Genomic DNA, 12144 nt, shown 5'->3' with positions numbered 1-12144 from the left:
TTCATAGTGCTTACAATGGACCAGGTGCTCTGCTAAGCATTCCTTTAAACCCATTCAACCATCCTATCTGCTGGATATAGTCACATTTTACAGATGAGGAAACTGAAAAAAAAAAAAAAAAAAAAAAAAAAGACTAACATCCCAATGTCCTACAAGCAGTAATTGGCAGAATGGGAATTTGAATGGAGGCAATATGATTCTAGCCCCCACAACAAGGCTATACCGCTTTAAAATATTACTTTTAATATGCTGGACACTTTCATATACATATGGGTACGTGAATATCAGACACACTCTATCCCGACGGGGGAAGGAAGAGGATGTTGGGAATGCTAAAGTATAACCGTTCTAAAAAATCTCTGCAGTTAGTCAAATTAGGTATACACACCCCTTTTCACCAGCAGTCTCACTCGTGTGCATGTGCACGCGTGTATCCAAACAAATTCTTACACAGGTCCATAAGGAAACATGCACAGATGTACCTTGCAATGTTATTTTGGGGGGGTGGGGATCTGGGGGCAATCTTAATAGTTATTGCTGGGCAAGTGGATCGGGGAAATGTGGTACCCACACGCCTAGAGTACTATGCAATAGTCGTAGGTATTCAACCATATGTAGATACGATACGTGGGTGGTTCACAAAACAGCACTGAGGAAAGGAAGAAACAAAATGAAGCATAGTGAAATGCCATTTTCATAAATTCCAAATGCATGTACACAGGATAATAGACATTTTGCAAAATGATACAAAGAGAAAGGATGTGTATTAAACAGAGTAGAATGGTTCCATATGGAGGGAAGGGAATAGGAAACACAAATGCCAATAAAATGGAAAAAGAGAAGAGGGGCCTTGCTGTGTACGACAGGATAATACAAATACCTCAACTGTCTACACTTAAGTCCAAAAACAAAAGCAAAACAAAAACATTATCTAATACTGGGTTCCCAACTAACTTCATATGAAAATATAAAACATTGGAAAATTATTTCCACAATAAAAATATGGTTTATCTTTTCTTGACTACAGCAGCATTCTTGTATTTGTTTTACAAACGTGAGGAACCATATGGGCCTGCAGGGGAGTGAATTGCTACCTAGCTATCTGTGCCTTAAGTGCTTGTCCAGCTCCATTCCTGGCCCTCCAAATATATCCACCCTACCTATACTTCAGAGTTTGGGATGGGAAAGTAGCTTCCATGTGGTGAATTTGCCTGGGAAATCCCTTCTACTTCTCAGCTCTCATTTCTCTGGCTCTTTGATCTAATTGTTTTGATCTCAGTCATTAAATTCTGTGCTAGTCCTGAATGCTGTTCACCAGTTTCTGCCTCTTCCCCTTTCTGGGTACACAGAGCCATTTTATGGCTTCCTTTGGGTTTGATGGGACTGACTTGAGCTGGCCGAGGTGTCTGACCCTTCTTTGAAAGCGCAAGACCTTGCAAAGCTCCTTTTCCACCTGACCCAATAACAGCAAGTTTTGAGACGACAGATGCTCCTTGTGCCTAAATATCTGAGCAACTAACGTGTACACAGAGCGGAGCTAGCTTACACCCGACACAGCATATGCATTTAAAACAAATAGTTCTTAAGCCACTGAGATTTGGTGTGCTTATTTTGTTGCTGAAGTATACCCTAATATATCTGGACTGTATAATTTCCAAGGATTAAATCATTGGTGAAAATAATCACGTTGATCCTAGGATTGTTTCTACTGGGATATCGGTTGGTATGGCTAACGTGCTTACTGAAAACTTGAAAACATCAGTATAGGGCACCCGATCGAGTCAACTTACTGTTCATCTTATATGGTGTCATAGAACAACGTGAACGTGAGTCTAGACGAGTCGTTTATACATTGCTTCTTACTGATTTAAGAACCTTGCTCTTGCCATATACAAAAGGAAGACAGATCGGCAGAAAATAGATTGGTTCCTCTTCAAGTATCATTAGCCATCTCTGGGATTCTTTTTTTTTTTAAATTTTTTTTTTTCAACGTTTATTTATTTTTGGGACAGAGAGAGACAGAGCATGAACGGGGGAGGGGCAGAGAGAGAGGGAGACACAGAATCGGAAACAGGCTCCAGGCTCCGAGCCATCAGCCCAGAGCCCGACGCGGGGCTCGAACTCACGGACCGCGAGATCGCGACCTGGCTGAAGTCGGACGCTTAACCGACTGCGCCACCCAGGCGCCCCTCTGGGATTCTTTTTTAACAGACTTACTGATTTATTTGTGGATGACTTCTCTTGAATGTTTTCCCCCTTAAGAAACAGTATTAAGCCAACCCTCCTGTCCCACTTCCCTGGCAAATTTGTCAGAACATGACACCTGGTTCAACTAATCCACTCTTGGCTTTTTTCACCATCACTTTTCTATGTAGAAAAATTTCACTGCCATTATGAGATTCTTTTGTTCTCAGTTGAATGAAAAATAATTTGCAATTAATTTGACAGTTACAAATGAACATGTTCTCTTTTGTTTTGTCTAAGAGGTCTGCATAAACACTGCTTTTGAGCAGTGTTTTCAGTGAAGGAAAATGAAGCAGAGCCTTTTAAATTCATGTGCCAAGAGGGATTGAAAACCTGCCATCACCTAGTTGGCATTTCAAAGACACCAGGTCTATAGGTGTGCAAGACGTCTTGGTTTACTCTATACCAAGAGTCAGGGAGAGTCAACTGGGTACTTTGTAAATGTATCCTCTTATGCTGGTACGCGAGTCTGTGAAGGACAGTGAGAGTGGTATTTACTGTTAGGCTCAGTGTGCTGCAGAGAGTCTTGTCACTCCCTCAAAAGGTGGAGACTCTGTCCCTTCTCCATGAACCTGGGTGGACTCTTGTGACCACTGTATCTAATGCAGGATGGCAGAAGTGACCCTCGGTGACTTCTGAGACTACCATAAAAGGTGATGCAACTCCGCCTGGTGCTCAGTCACTTCATACGCCCTCTCTCCTTCCCTCTCCGTCTCCCCGGGCTCTCTGCTCGCCCGGGGAGCCCCACTGCCAGACTGCGAGGAATTCTAGGCCACAAGGAGAAACCACCTGGAGGCGTTCCAGCGAACAGACCCCTCTGTGGTGTCAGCCAGCATCCTGTACTCACTGCTAGACGTGTGAGTGAAGAAGCCTGCAAGACGAATCCAGTCCCGCTTGTCACCTGATGGCAGGTGCGTGAGAGATCACAGGTGAGAACCATCTAGCTGGGGACAGTAAATCCCCAGCCCTGTGAGAAACAACAAGAAATGATTGTTGTGGGTTTTTACACCACTGAGTTTGAAGCGGTTTGTTTTGAAGCCATAGGGAGCTACAACAGAGACCAGCTGGTAAAGTGACTTGCTCATGGTGACAGCCGTTGGGTTGTCACACCCCAAGGTTTGCTTGTCATCTTGCAAGTGAAGACCTTTGAAGTTTTGCACCTATAACCTATTCTTTGGAGGAGAGAAACCGTGCGTGTGTGTGGATGCTAACGGGAAAATACTCATGGATCTTCATGACCCTTATTCACTGATAATAAATAGCAAGGATTTTAGAAAAATACCGTTAAGCTCTGCAGTAGTCTATCCAGTAGCATTTCATCCTCCGTTCTGTTGGTGGTGGGTGGGCAGGAGTTGGGGATAGGGCTTGCATTTAGACGGTATGCTTTCTTTTTTGCGACAGTCCCGAAGAATCCCATAAGATGACAAGTTTAGAGCAAAAAAGAGCCCAGATTGGGTGTCAGACCTCTGCGTGGGTCTAATCCTTGCTAGCTATGTAACCTTGAACAGAGACCAAATGAACCAATACTCATTTTTACAGATAAGTAGTCAGAAAGCCAAAGAGGTGAACTGACTTTCCCGAGGTCGTTTATCAGTTCTAAATTCAAATCAGGTGTTCTCTCAACTATACTATACTGTCCAATTTGTGTGGGTGTTTTTTTCATTACGGAGAGGAGAAGGACATTTAACAAGCGTTTATCACTTGCTTATAATGGAGTAAATAAAAGCACCGTGCGCATATTAGTCAATTTAATTCTTACAAGGATCCTCTGATCTTGGTGTTGGTGTTACTAAACTATTGAACAGTTGAGTCACAGATAACATGTACAAGAGGCACCATTTAGATTTATACTTGAGTTGTGATGAAACTGTTTACTCTGCCATCAAATCTTTGTGCCATATCCTTGATTAAAATGGTTTCATTTCCCTTAATGTTTATTTAAAAAATTGGCATATCTTCCCATTTTTTCATCGTTTTTCAAAGTTTTCTCCTTCTCTCTACAACTTAAATTAATACTGGCATTCTTTTCTTTGGCTAGTTCTGTTCCTTAATTAAAAATACATCTTAGGTGTCATGTCTTTCTAAAAATCTTGGAAAGTTATCTCTTTTGAAGTTTTTGAACAGACAGAATCTTAACTGAAGGATCATTTTCATCCATATTGCTGCTCTGTATTCTTTACCTCCAGCCTTTCTGTTTGACTTTGTGGAAAGAATCTAGCTCTGAGCAGTGAAAGGGCGTAGTTCCCCTCTGAAGACCACTCCCCAGTGCCTTCATACCTTAGTACCAGAGAGTCGTTCTGGCTGACTTCAAACACAAATTAACCCAATGGTGACTTGGGGGGACCGGGCTGTGAATTAAACTATGAGTCCTCCTGTAAAAGCTTGGCTGTTGACTGTACATCATGGGCATCTGGGAATATGATGTGCACTCCATCCATTCCCTTGCTTTATGGGAGAAGATACCAACCATGACCACAAGTGTAGCTTCTACACTAAATAAATTGTAATTATGAAAGCACTTCATGAACTTTGGTGAAAGACATAATGGAGGAATAATGGCTCCCAAAGCCACTTAAAGGGCCTTATAACAGCTCTTGTGTTCTTTAAGCATACAGTGAAATATAAGAAAAGACAAATTTCACACTGCAAGGTTGATTTATCAGAAACGACACATGCTTTGAAGACAGATCTGGTTTTGGTGGGCGGGTGGTATGATCTGTTTGAAACTTAGCTTCCATCCTGATCACATGGGGTGACAGTATCTACCTTGCATGGGTTTTGATTAGAATGAAGAGATAATGTTTTTAAAAGATTTGACAGGCACTTATTAACATATCATAGACACTTAGTAATTTCTAGAAAACAATACTACAAAGATGGCGGTAGATTTGAAAATCCCACGAACTGAAATGTTTTTGGTGGCAAGACAGATCAAGTAAATTCTTGATATGGCAGTGTGCGTTACAGGAGTGAGTTGAAGGGCCTGCGGACATCTGGAAAAAGAGTTTCCAAAGGAAGGTTTTCCAATCCAGTTTTTAGGAGAAATGCTGTACTAATTAAACACACCTGTGTGCTTTGTTTGTATCCCACCAGTTCAATACCTGTGACGCACAGAAATATTAGACAACATTCCCACTTCCCCTGTCACTACGTAGTCTTTTTAACAGGACGTTTACTGATTTCCTGTCTAACTAAATATCTAGTAAATGACATGTTCAGCAACATGTCAGACTCTCGACTCTCATAGAAACATATAGATATGAGATTACATATGTGAAAATTAAAATTTTATTATATAGACAAGTTTTTAAAAAATGTCCAGGTCCTAGAAATTAAGAGAATTATAATTTTAAAGTTTACTTATAGAATTATAATAATTATAATTATAATTAATTATAATTAGAGAATTATAATTTTAAAGTTTGGCATTGAATAGGAGCCAATATTGCAGTGGCCCATAAAGTTTTAGTGTTCCATGTATGCTTCAGTAGGGAGATTAGTTTCTAACACAAATGGGAACAAGACATGTGACCCAGAATCTACAGGAGAAAGAGAAACTATACTTCTTACATAAAGCAAAATGCCTTCAAGGGGCACCTGGGTGGCTCATTTGAGCGTCCGACTTCGGCTCAGGTCATGATCTCACAGCTCATGAGTTCAGGCCCCACGTCGGGCTCTGTGCTGGCAGCTCGGAGCCTGGAGCCTGCTTCGGATTCTGTGTCTCCCTCTCTCTCTGCCTCTCGCTTGCTCATGCTCTGTCTCTCTGTCTGAAGAATAAATAAACCGTTAAAAAAATTTTTTTTAAATGCCTTCAAGAGCTGTCCTATCTGGCAAGAGACAGAATGCTTTTTAATAATGTCCTGAGGAATTTGTCAGGAAGTTTGCCATCTGAATCTGACCAAAACCTTTGGTATGGTTCAGCCTCCAATATATTCTTTTAATTGAAGTATAATTAATATGCAGTGTTACATTAGTTTCAGGTGTACAATATGATTCAGCAATTCTATGCCCTATTCAGTGCTCATCACGTTAAGAGTACACTCTTAATCCTCTTTGAACCCACGAACCGGGAGATCGTGACCTGAGCCGACATCGGACACTTAACCAACTGAGCCACCCAGGCGCCCCTACACCCCATTTTTTTTATCCATTCATCTATGGATGGACACTTGGGTTGCTTCCATATCTTAGCTACAAAATAATGCTGCAGTAAACATAGGGGTGCAGGTAGCTTTTCAAATTAGTGTTTTTGTTTTCTTAGGTAAATACCCAGTAGTGGAATTACTGGATCATACAGTATTTCTATTTTTAATTTTTTTTTTTAGAGAGCCATCGATCCTAGACATTCTGACTGGTTTAAGTTGGTATCTCTTTGTGGTTTTGATTTGCATTTCGCTGATCATTAGGGATGTTGAGCATCTTTTCATGTGTCTATTGTGTTTTCAGGTCCTCTGCCCATTTTTTAATTGGAATGTTTTGTTTTGTTTTGTTTTCGGTGTTGGGTTGTATAAGTTTTTAAAATATATTTTGGATATTATCCCCTTATCAGATACATTATTTGCAAACGTCTCCTCCCATTCAGTAGGTTGCCTTTTTGTTTTGTTGATGGTTTCCTTTGCTGTGCAGAAACTTTTTATCTTGGTGTAGTCTCAATAGCTTATTTATACTTTTGTTTCCTTTGCCTTAGGAGACGTATCTAGATAAATGTTTCTATCGCTGATGTCCAAGAAATTGCTACCTCTATTTTCTTCTAGGAATGTAATGGTTTCAGGTGTCACATTTAGGTCTTTAATCCATTTTGAGTTTGTTTTTGTGTGTGGTGTAAGAAAGTGGTCGTTTTTGTTTAAGACTGTATTTTCCCCATTGTATATTGTTGCTTCCTTCGTCTTAGATTAACTGACTATATAAAACAAAAGCTATTGTTTCAATTTGTCACACTGACAGGTTAAAGGATTAAGAGGGAAAAACATGTTATAATCTCAATATATACAGAAAATGTATCTGATCAAACATAGTGTCCATTCATGATTTTTAGAAAAGCTCTTGGTATACTATAAATAGATAGATTCTCTTAGCCTAATAAAAAGAATCTACGAAAAAATTCTATTCAGTACTATAATAGAAGGCTCAACCATTGCAATAAGAGAAGAGAAAGCTTTTAAAATGTAAGAGAAAAGAAAGAATAAAAAGGAAGAAATAGGGGCACTTGGGTGGCTCAGTCGGTTAAGTGTCCAACTCTTGATTTTGGCTCAGGTCATGATCTCGTGGTTCGTGAGATCGAGTCCCATGTTGGGCTCTGCCCTGACAGCATAGAGCCTGCTTGGGATTCGCTCTCTCTCCCTTCTCTCTGCCTCTCTCTCTCTCTCTGTCTCAAAATAAATAAAGTTTAAAAAAAAAAGGAATAAATAAAGCTGTCTTTATTTATACATGCTAGTTATCTACACAGAAATTTCAACAACCTCTACCAACTAACAGAACTGAGAAAGTAATAATGTTTTGGGGTAAACAATTTGAAATAGTTTATAACTCTCCTGTATAATGAGGTGGCAATAGCCAATGTGAAACTCTTATTACCAGTAAGATCTTTCTGTTTGTTATAACAAAAACCCAAAAGCACCTAGTAAAAAAAAAAAAATCTCACAAAAGTTGTGAAAGGTTTTGTGGAGAAAATGACAAACCTTATTGAAGGTGATGTATTAGGGTTCTCCAGAGAAATAGAAGTTATGGGGTATATATAGAAAGAGATTTATTGTATGCACTTAGCTCACATGATTATGGAGACTAATTCCCACTGTCGGCAGTCTACGTGCTTGGAGGTTCAGGAAAGCTGGTGTTACGGTTCCAGTCCAAACTTAAAGGCCTGGGACCAAGGGTATGCAGTAGTTTAAGTCCCAGTCTGAGTCCAAAAACTTGAGAACCGTGAGAACTGATGCCCGAGGACAGGAGAAGAATGCAGGTCCCAGCTCCAGCCGAGAGCAAATTTGCCTTCCCTTCATCTTTTTGTCCCAGTCAGGATCTCACGGTGTTGGGTGATGCCTGTGTGCGTCGGTGAGAGTGTTCTTCCTGACTCAGTCTCCTCCTTCAAATGCTAATCTTTTCCAGAAACATCTTCAAAGACACACTCAGAAATAATGTTTTACCAACTCTCCGGGCATCACTCAGCCCAATCAAGTTGACAGAAAAAACTATCACAAGCCATAAAAGAAGACCTTATTGTGTAAGTTAGGGGTTGTGTTCAGGTGCTCCTAACAAGAAGCATTACGAGTGGACTCACGTGGTTTACTTCTCTCATGTCAAATGAACCACGGAGGAGGTTGGTTAGGGTTAGTACAGTGACTACACAATGCACTCAGGGAGAGTTTTCTTGAGCTTTTCCCTCTACCCTCCTTAGCGTGTGACTTTTATCATTTTCGTCATCAAAGGAGGGTTCACCCACGTCCAGCCTAGCATCAAGCATTACGAGCTTGAGGAACGGGAAGGATGAAGGGCAAAAAAACAGTTGGTGCTGCTGAAGGCTGCCTATTTGCAAAGAGCTTTCCTAGAAGTCCTGCCCAGCAACTGGTACTTATATTTTATTGGCCAGAAAGATGTCACATGGCCCTCCCTACCTGTAAGGAGGCTGTGAAGTGTGATTTTCCTCGTGACGATATTGCTACTCTGAACAAAATTGTTGGAAGGAGGCAGTTTGGATATCGTATAGGGAAGCAGGAGTCCATTGGCACACTCAGTAACCGGCGAGCGATTCCTAGTTTATACATTATCAAAATGATGTGAATTCTGCCCTAATTAATATATGGAGCCAATGCAATATTAATTAAATTTATAATTGGATTTTTTTTCATGGATATTGCAAAATTCACATGAGAGGAAACACAGCATAGTAATTAAGATGACAAACTCTGGAGCCAGACTGATTGGCTTCAGATCCAGGCTCTGCCACTTACGTGTGACCTTGGGAAATTAATTAACCTCCCTGTGCTTTAGTCTCTTCATCCGTAAAATGCAGATGACGATAGTAGTAGCTCATAGTGTTGTTTGTTGTAAGGAACAAATGAGTTACTGTTTTTAAAGCACAGTGAACAGCACCTATCGTATATTAAGTGCATTGTATTTGTTAAACATATATGAACATACAAAATAAAAAAGGAACCAAGAAGATCAAGATAATTTTGAAGATGACTATGGAGTCCTATTACATACCATAAATTATTATAAAATGGTAGTAATTAAGGCAACATATTATTGAGGCAGGGATAGACAGACCCATGCAATAGAATTCACCGAGAAACTGTTGGAAACACACTAGGGAACTAGGCATATGACACAGGTGGCAGTAAAACTCAGAGGGGAAAGAATAAGATTGTCAACAAATGATGCTGGGAAAATTGGTTTTCCATATGGAAAAAAATCCTATCCCTAACACAGTGTATTCAAAGATAAACCACAACATACTCCTAGATAGATTTTAGATGTATTAACGATAGAATAATTTTCAATAAGTGAACTTTAGAGCCGTTATAAAAACATCAGAGAATATCTCTGTTACCTCCAGGTATGAAAGAATTTCTTAAGCAGAATAAACATGGACTGCCAAGGAAAAGATTGGTAGTGTGACCACATAAAAATTTGAAACCTTTGACCAATTAAACAAAAACACGATGAGAAAATAAAAAGTTAAACCACAAACTTGGAAAAGAAATGTATGAAGCATAATACCGATAAAAAATTAGTAACCACAATACACAAATAATTCCTACAAATAAAGAGTCAACCCAAAATAAGATAGGAGAAGGAAAGATATTGTTAGGTACTAGATAAAAAGAATGGTGGTGGGGTCTGTATTTGTCTGTATCTGAAGAGATGCTAAGCAAATTAATGCAGTATCATTTCATATTCATTAGATTGGTACAAATAGAAGTTCTGATATTCCCGGGTGCCCGGTTTGGCTCAGTCGGTCGAGCGTCCAACTTTGGCTCGGGTCGTGATCTCACAGTTGGTGGGTTCGAGCCCCACGTCAGGCTCTGTGCTGACAGCTCAGAGCCTGGAACCTGCTTCAGATTCTGTGTCTCCCTCTCTCTGCCCCTCCCTAGCTCATGCCCTGTGTCTCTCTCTCTCAAACATTAAAAAAATAAATAAATAAACGAAGTTCTGATATTCCAACATTTTGAGAAATTGTGGAGAAATTGGATGTCTCATGTATTCCTGGTAGGAAGATGAATTGGTATATAACTACTTTGGAGGGCAACATGCCAATTTCATGTAAAGTTGAAGATGAACATATTGTATGCATCAGCAATTCTACTTCTAGGTATAGAGAGTATCTCTTACATGTAAAAATTTATTGAGGGATGATTATGTGTCAGGTACTATTCTGAGCGCTTAATGAATTGTCTCACTGAACCTTCATTACAACTATATGACATAGGCGCTGTTATTGTTCCCATTTTATAGACCTCGAACCAAGTCAGAAAGGTTTAATAACTTGCCCAAGTATATATAGCTAAAAAGCAAAAGACTTGGGATTGAAACACAGGCAGTCTGGCTCCATAGTCTGCATTGTTTGCTAGCACTATGGTATCTTTAATATATAAAGGTTTAATTCAGGGGCTCCTGGGTGGCTCAGTCAGTTGAGCGGCCAGCTTTGGCTCAGGTCATGATCTCACAGTTTGTGAGTTCGAGCCCTGCGTCGAGCTCTCTGCTGTCAGCGCAGAGCCCACTTTGGATTCTCTGTCTCCCCCTTTCAGTGCCCCTCCCCCCTGTTCTCTCTCTCTCTCTCTCTCTCTCTCTCTCTCTCTCAAAAATAAACATTAAAAAAAAAACAAGCCCCCACAAAGGTTCAATTCAGTTTTGTTGGTAATAGCAAAATAATAATGATTCATAAAATTACCTAAGAGTTATTTGCTACAAAATGACTGAATAACTTGTTAGTCATCATATAATAGAATACCACGTGCCAGTTAAAATAAATGATGAAATAGATCTGCATGTATTAATACAGATCTCAAAACATAAAATTATGGGGATGCCTGAGTGGCTCAGTTGGTTGAGTGTCTGACTTGGGTTCAGATCATGATCTTGCGGTTTGTGGTTGGAGCCCAGCATCGGGCTCTGGGCTGACAGCTCGGGGCCTGGAGCCTGCTTCCGATTCTGTGTCTCCCTCTCTGCCCCTCCCCTGCTTGCACTCTCTTTCTCAAAAATAAATAACAATAAAAATTTAAAAAAACATTAAACATAAAATTATGTGATAAGGCAAAAATGCAGAAGGATTCGTACATTCTTTGTGTAATTTCCACAAGTAATACTTGTAGTAATGAACACAAACATATTTAATAAAATATGAAGCTATGGGCAGAAGTCCTGTATACTCTAAAATAATGGTCATTGCTGGATGGGAGTGAAATTATGGGATTAGGGGACTTCAACTAGATTTTTTTTTAAGTTTATTTATTTTGAGAGAGAGAGCGAGAGAGAGAGAAAGAGAGAGCATGCATGAGTGTGGGAGGGGCAGAGAGAAAGGCAGAGAGAGAGAATCCCAAGTAGGCCCTGCATTGTCAGCACAGATCCTGACATGGGACTCGATCTCAGAAACCATGAGATCATGACCTGAACCAAAATCAAGGGTCAGATGCTCAACTGACTGAGACACCCAGGTACCCCTGTTATTTAATATTTTATTTTTGTAAAAGTTGGAGGGAAATTCCTAAACCTCAACAACAGAAAGACTAAAAACTTATTTTATTTTTTTTTTGTTTTTTTTTTTTTTTTTTTTTTTAAGTCTTGTAATTTACATCCAAGTTAGTTAGCATGTAGGGCAACAATGATTTCAGGAGTAGATTCCTTAATGCTCCTTCCCCATTTAGCCCATCCCCCCTCCCACCACCCCTCCAGTAGCCCTCTGTT

Source organism: Herpailurus yagouaroundi, unplaced genomic scaffold (genome assembly GCF_014898765.1).
Source record: "Herpailurus yagouaroundi ecotype Mexico unplaced genomic scaffold, PumYag 67503, whole genome shotgun sequence".
NCBI lineage: Eukaryota > Metazoa > Chordata > Mammalia > Carnivora > Felidae > Herpailurus > Herpailurus yagouaroundi.
This window is presented reverse-complemented; position numbering follows the sequence as displayed.